The following is a 6,630-nucleotide window of genomic DNA, read 5'->3' as shown; positions in this document are numbered from 1 at the left end:
TTAGTGTCTTTGGTAGGACCAAGAAGCAGTGATTGAGCAGGATAGCTATCTCTCTGCATTGGGGCCACCATGCACCTTAGGACACTGTGGGGCCCTAAGTGATAGGGGATGGAGGATTCTTCCCAGAAGCCTGGATCTCCAGGCAGCAGAGAAGAGACCCTAGGTATTTGTGGAACACAGACTCCTAGAAGAGGAGTCTGAGGCTCTGTGTTGATCAGTGAAGCAACAATCTGAACACTGGTATTGAGTTCCTAGATCCCATTCCTCCCGGGATGCTGGTGAGGCCTGCAGACTTAGGTTAATCTTAAAGTAAATAAATAAGATGAAATAAAAACTATATTTGACCTTGTTTCTTTCTGATACACACACATATGCAAATATATATGTGATAGTATGCTTTTCTTGTCTACCCCTTTTCTTCTCCATTGCTGGCCTGCTAATAGGAGAGAAAATGAACCCCACCATGATGTCTTTTAGAAAATATGACTCCCAGTCTGCTTGAACCATGGCTTTTTGCCCTCCTCCCTGAACAACATGAGCTTCAGCACCTACTCCAGCTTCTCCACAAGCTACTGGACACTGGGCTGTGTGCAGGTGTCCAGCCACAGTGTCCAGCCAGCCAGCAGTATAGCCAGCATCTATGCAGACACCAGGGGCTCAGGCTCCCATATCTTCATGTCCAACTTCACCAGCATGCAGGGTGTCTGGGGGTCTAGGGGTCTGGCTGCAGGGTCTGGTGGGCATAGGAGTCATCCAGAGTGAGAAGGGGACTCTGAAGGATCACCTGGCCTCCTAGTGGAAAGGGGGAGAGGCCTGGAGGCTGATTATTGGAGACAGGAGAGCAAAATCCTGGAACAGCTAGAGAAGAAGGGGCTCCAGGTCAGAGACTAGGAACATTATTTCAAGGCCATCAAGAACGTCAGGGCTCAGATCTTTGCAAGTTCTGTGGACAATGCCCACATCGTTCTGCAGATTGACAAGGCCTGTCTTGCTGCTGATGACTTTAGAGGCAAGTATGAGACAGAGCTGGCCATGCGCCAATCTGTGGAGAGTGACATCAATGGGCTCGGAAAGGTTATTGATGACATCAATACCACTTGGCTGCAGCTGAAGATAGAGATCAAGGCTCTCAAGGAGAATCTGCTCTTCATGAAAAGGAACCATGAGAAGGAAGTACATAGTCCACAAAACCAGATTGTCAACTCTGGGTTGACTATGGAGTTTGATGACGCCGTATCTCAGGACCTCAGCAAGATCATGAATGGATATCTGGGCCCCATATAACAAGCTGTCTCAAAAGAACTGAGAGGAGCCAGACAAGAACTGGTCCCAACAGGCTGAGGAGAGCACCCCAGAGGACACCTCGCAGACCACTGAGATAAGAGCTGCTGAGATGACACGCACAGAGCCGAGACATACAGTCCAGTCTTGGAGGTCAACCTGGGCTCCACAAGAAATCTGAAGGCCAAGTTAGAGAACAGCCTGAAGGAGGTGAAGATGTGCTATGCCATGCAGATGGAACAGCTCAACGGGATCCTGCTGTACCTGGAGTCAAAGCTGGCCCAGGCCCAGACAGAGGGCAGTGCCAGGCCTAGAAGTATGAGGCCCTGCTGAACATCAAGGTCAAGCTGGAGGCTGAGATCACCACCTACTGCTGCCTACTGGGAGAAGGGGAGGACTTCAATTTGGTGATGCCCTGGACAACAGCCACTCCATGCAATCCATCCAAGAGGCCACCACCCGCAGGATTCTGGACAGCAAGTAGTGTCTGAGATCAACAACACCGAAGTTCTGAGGCATTAAAGGCAGCAGAAATATGGCATCCGCTGGGGGTGGGGGCAAGGAGGCCAATAAAAAGTTTAGAGATCATTGAAAGAAAAATATGGCTTCCAGTGACCCTCATAAGCAGTAGTAATGCACAGGGAGTATACAAAATTGAATTTGTAACATAAATATAAATGATCCTGAATTTCCTTTTCCTTTTATTTTTCATTTGTCATGTTTTTTTGATAGTAATATCTATTGCTACAAAGTACTGTACTGCGTACAAATATCAGAGCAGAGTTCAAAGCTTTTATTATAAAAGAGAGTGTCCTGCTTTGATAAGAAAATAATTAAGATAATTTCTGACAAGACAGCATTTATGGTTCTCTTCATCTATCATTTGTGTAATATTGAGTGAACTCTAAATTTTCTTTGCCACATTTTCCTCAAACCTTCTTCTCTTCCTTGGTTGTGACTGATTGACTGATTGATTATTTTCCTTCTTTTTCTTACCAGATACTTCCCCTGGTTATGTCTGGAAGGGCTGGGTAATCTTCCATTTAATTGAAAGTTTCTGTTTGCGTCTGAATGTTGGTCATAGCCACCTTCAGGAAGTATTTATTCTTCCTCCTGACTTTCCTCTTCTGGTTTTTTCCCACCCCCCAATATTTGTTACCATTAGTTTAAAGTCAGGATTTCTGTGTTTTCTACACATACAAAATATCTGAGTTTTATTTATTTGTAGCTATTTGCTGTGTAAATCCCTGTGGAGTAGGGAAAAGTGAACACATGTATTTCCCAGCTCTCATTGTGTGTGCTAATATGTGGAAAAGCTCTTGGTTCATGAGTGAAGAGAGATGATCATGCAATCCAAACAGCAATCCTCTTTTTTTCTCCCACACTCAATTTAGTTATCAAAATAAAAGGTTTCTTTTTCTTCTGTAAAACATTTACTTGTAGGGCTTTTATCTTCTCTGATTACCTCAGCTTTCCCCCAAAGAAGAAATCTAAACCCCAATTAGGGAGAGCAGGGAGTAGCAGAGTTAGGTGCCTGAATCCCCAGCGGCTGCTCTCACTAAACAGACCACAAGACTCTCTCAACCAACCTAATTTCTTCCCATTTAACTAATGCAAGGATGGGAGTCGCCTTTGCAGGCCAGTGGGCAGGAGCTGAGAAACACTCCCCCAAATGAGTGAGGATGTATGTCTGTTTACTACACAGCATGCTGGCCTCCAGCTAATGACATTAATCCCCCTACTGCGTTTCATTAGGTGACAGACAGGGAGCCACACTTTGGAGGGAATCAACTGCTTCCCCCCCATCAGCCAGCTGCAGAGAAGAGTCGCTCCAGGATCAGTGCTGCTCCCCTCATTTGCTTTTCTTCCTCTATTATCCCTGACATGTTCACTGAACTACAGACTGCATATGTTTAAAAATAATTAAATGTGCTCCAAACAAATAGGCAATGTTTCCACGATTCCTGCAATGAACGTTCTGGGTGTTTTGACAGATTTTTCTGCTCGTTGGATTCATCAAGCAGCCTGGCTCTTTGCTGTCACTCCCGACAACCTGGCAGATAAACCTCCAGGGCAGGCTCCCTGGCCCAAGTTCCTTCCCCTGCTCTGACCTTGAGGCACAGAGTGCTTTCACACTGAGGGTCTAGAGACCCATTGGGGTCATGCATATCTGGGGTCCCAAGGCATTGTGGTTCATAAGTGGAGCCATTAGATGAAAGGAAAAAAAAAGCAAAATAAATTTGGGGTTTTATTTTGAATGGTTCTACTGTATTATACTGAGAAGAGAGACTAAAAAATAATCATAGGAGATAAAAGAAATGACACCAATGGGCATTAAAGGTACCACGGGGCATTAGGACCATCCTCATTGCAACTCTGTGTCAAATCTGGACGTGCCTGCAACTCCTGTTTTCAATATTTTAAAAATTAAGATGTCTCTTTTAAAAGATGAAGAAGAGCACTGGCCAGGTGACTCAGTTAGTTGGAGCACTGTCTTATACACCAAGAATTTGTGGGTTTGATCCCTGGCCAGGGTGTATATGGGAGGCAATCAATTGATGTTTCTCTCTCACATAGATTCTCTCTCTCTTCCTCTCTCTCTCCCCACCCCCCATACAATAAACATATCCTTAGGTGAGGATTTAAAAAAAAAGATTTAGAAGAAAGAGGATGAGAAGGAGAGAGGTTACAACTTACATAAAATATAGCAGGATAAAACAAATTAAAATATATATAAAGAAAATCAACCAAAGGGGAAAAATAGAAAGTTAAAAAAGAGACTTGGCAAGTTTAGGGCACAAAAAGAACACCATACTAAAAATAAGAGAATCCCAATTATTTTTCTTACTGAGACAAGGGTCTTCTACCTACAAAGGATATATTATGACATAATGAATAATATCCTCAAAAATACTCACTGAGTAACAGATGGTAGGTGAATGGGAGTTACTTGATTCTCAATATAGGCTTATAAAATCTTGGAAAATCATAATTATTTTAGGGAATTCTGTGAAGTGAGGAGTATGTGAATGTGTATGTCTAACTTGTCAGGGAGAAATAATAAATACAGAGTAATACAACTCTAATGGTCTGTCTCAATCTAGGAATAACTTGGAGAGAAAACAAAACAGCTCTATATACTTTACGCAGTAGTCTTAACAGAGATTTGAATTAATATTGACAATAGTTAATGTTCAGTAGCATTAATTTATCCATTGGCAACTATGACAGTAGTGCCCAAGGTCATCCTAATATCTTATGAATCTTAAAGAACCACAAATAACCTGTTGAAAAGCAAAAGTTTCTCCTCAAGGAAGAATTTTCTAATATACTGCAAAATGAGTTATCAATACCAGAAACTGGCAAACTACAGCCTATTGGTCAGATCCACCCTGCCCCTTGTTTTTGTATAGCCTGTGAACTGTGGTTTTGACATTTTTTTCAAGTGGTTGAAAAATTCGATAGAAGAACAATATTTTGTAACATGAGAGTTATTTGAAATTCAGTTTCAATATCCATAAGTAAAGTTTTCTTGGATCCCAGCCCTGCTCACTCGTTGGCAGAGTGAGCTCGGCGGCTGTCCATTACAACAGCAGAGTTGCGGCAGAGATTGCATGGCCCATGAGCTCTAAAATATTTACTCTCTGGCCCTTTACGGAAAAAGTTTGCCTACCCCTGTCCTACACCAGAAACAATAAAAGCAAAGCTACGATATCATTTATATTTTTTCTGATTACCTAAGTAAAACAGATTAAAACATTTGTCATATTTTTTTGAGGGCTATTTGATAATATGTACCAACTAACATAGAGTATGCTTAGGTTTTGACTCATAAAATCCACTTCAAATGTATTTATCCAACAGTGAAAAGTGGGAAACAATATATATATGTACAACACACAGAAAATAATTAAATGAATTATGGTATAGTTAAATAAGTAAAAGTCCTGCAGCTATTAGAAAGATAATTACATATATGTAACCAGGACACAGATAAATTGGAAGTATTCTCAGCTTACCTGTACCATTACTACCTTTTTAGGAGGGAGAATTCTTTGTTTCTGGGGGGAAATCTGGCAACTCTTTGTTCCTGGACTTTTAATATACTGATTGGGAAAATCTGGAATTACATTGTGCTGGAAAAGGCTAAAATGATTTACATTTTATGGGCGTGGAACTACTGCTCTTGGGGAAAGGCAATGGGAAATGGAATGGATTTGGAATGTTGGGAAGAGGAAAAGAGGGAATAGAGTGTGGTATTAGTTTCCTACGGTTTTTATAGCAAAGTACTGCCAACAAGGTGGTTTAAGACATTTTTTTTTTTTTTTTTTTGGTCTCACATGACTGAAGATCAAAAGTCCAAAGGCCATATGCCCTTGAAAGGCACTAGGAAGGATCTGTTCCCAGCATCTCCTTGGCTTGATATGGCTATCTCCTCCCGGTGTCTATCCACATTGTATTCCTTCTGCGTCCAAAGTTTTCCTTTCATGAAGACACCAGTCATATAGGATTAGGGGCCATCTCAAACATTTCATTTTAACTTGACTACTTTTTTGACCCTACTTTCAAATATGGTCACGTTTCAAGGTACTGGGGGGTTGTTATATATTACACATATTTTAAGTTCTTTCATGTTTTAATTTTTACATATATTATTATTCTATAACCTGCATGGATATTTTGGGTGTAAAGTTAAATTGCTCTTCATTGCCTTTTAAAACATATTAAGCTGGGCACACTACCACACTATTACTGACTGAGGTGGTGCTGCTAATGTATGGTTTTTTTTTCAGTTTTTTAAAATTTATTGTTGTTCAGTTCAGTTGTCGCACCTTTTTCCTCATTACTCACAGCAACCCTGTCCCCCGCACTCCCATAGTCAATCCTCCCCATTGTCCGTGCCCATGGGCCTTCTATTCATGCTCCTTTGCTTCTCCCTTCCTCTTCTTCCCCCTGTTATATCCTTCCCCACTTCCTCTCTGGTCACTGTCAGTTTTTTTTTCCTTTTATGTCTCTGGTTCTATTTTGCTCACTTTTTTGTTTTGTTGATTAGGTTCCACTTATAGATGAGATCATACGGTATTTGTCTTCCACTGTGTGGCTTATTTGACTTAGCATAATGCTCTCCATTTCCATCTATTCTGTTGCGAAGGGTAGATGTTCCTTCTTTCTTTCTGCTGTGTAGTATTTCATTGTGTAAATGTCCCACAGTTTTTTGATCCACTCATTTACTGATGCTATGTATATTTTTATATGTAACTATGTTTACCATACTAAAAATATAATTTTATTTTTGACAATCTGATTTCCATTTTAGGTCTCATTCCACAGTCCAGCTTGGGTAAAGTT

General features: G+C 41.1%; 1 pseudogene; it reads left to right on the top strand.

Moving 5' to 3' along the window:
- Window positions 1–534: 534 nt before the first annotated feature.
- LOC129078447 (keratin, type I cytoskeletal 18-like) lies at window positions 535–1,803 on the top strand (annotated as a pseudogene).
- The last annotated feature ends 4,827 nt before the right edge of the window (window positions 1,804–6,630 follow it).

Source organism: Pteronotus mesoamericanus, unplaced genomic scaffold (genome assembly GCF_021234165.1).
Source record: "Pteronotus mesoamericanus isolate MK-2021 breed Mesoamerican mustached bat unplaced genomic scaffold, CSHL_Meso_final contig_73, whole genome shotgun sequence".
In the NCBI taxonomy this organism is placed as follows: Eukaryota; Metazoa; Chordata; class Mammalia; order Chiroptera; family Mormoopidae; genus Pteronotus; species Pteronotus mesoamericanus.
The sequence above is the reverse complement of the archived record's forward strand: the minus strand, read 5'-3'. Positions and strand labels throughout refer to the sequence as shown.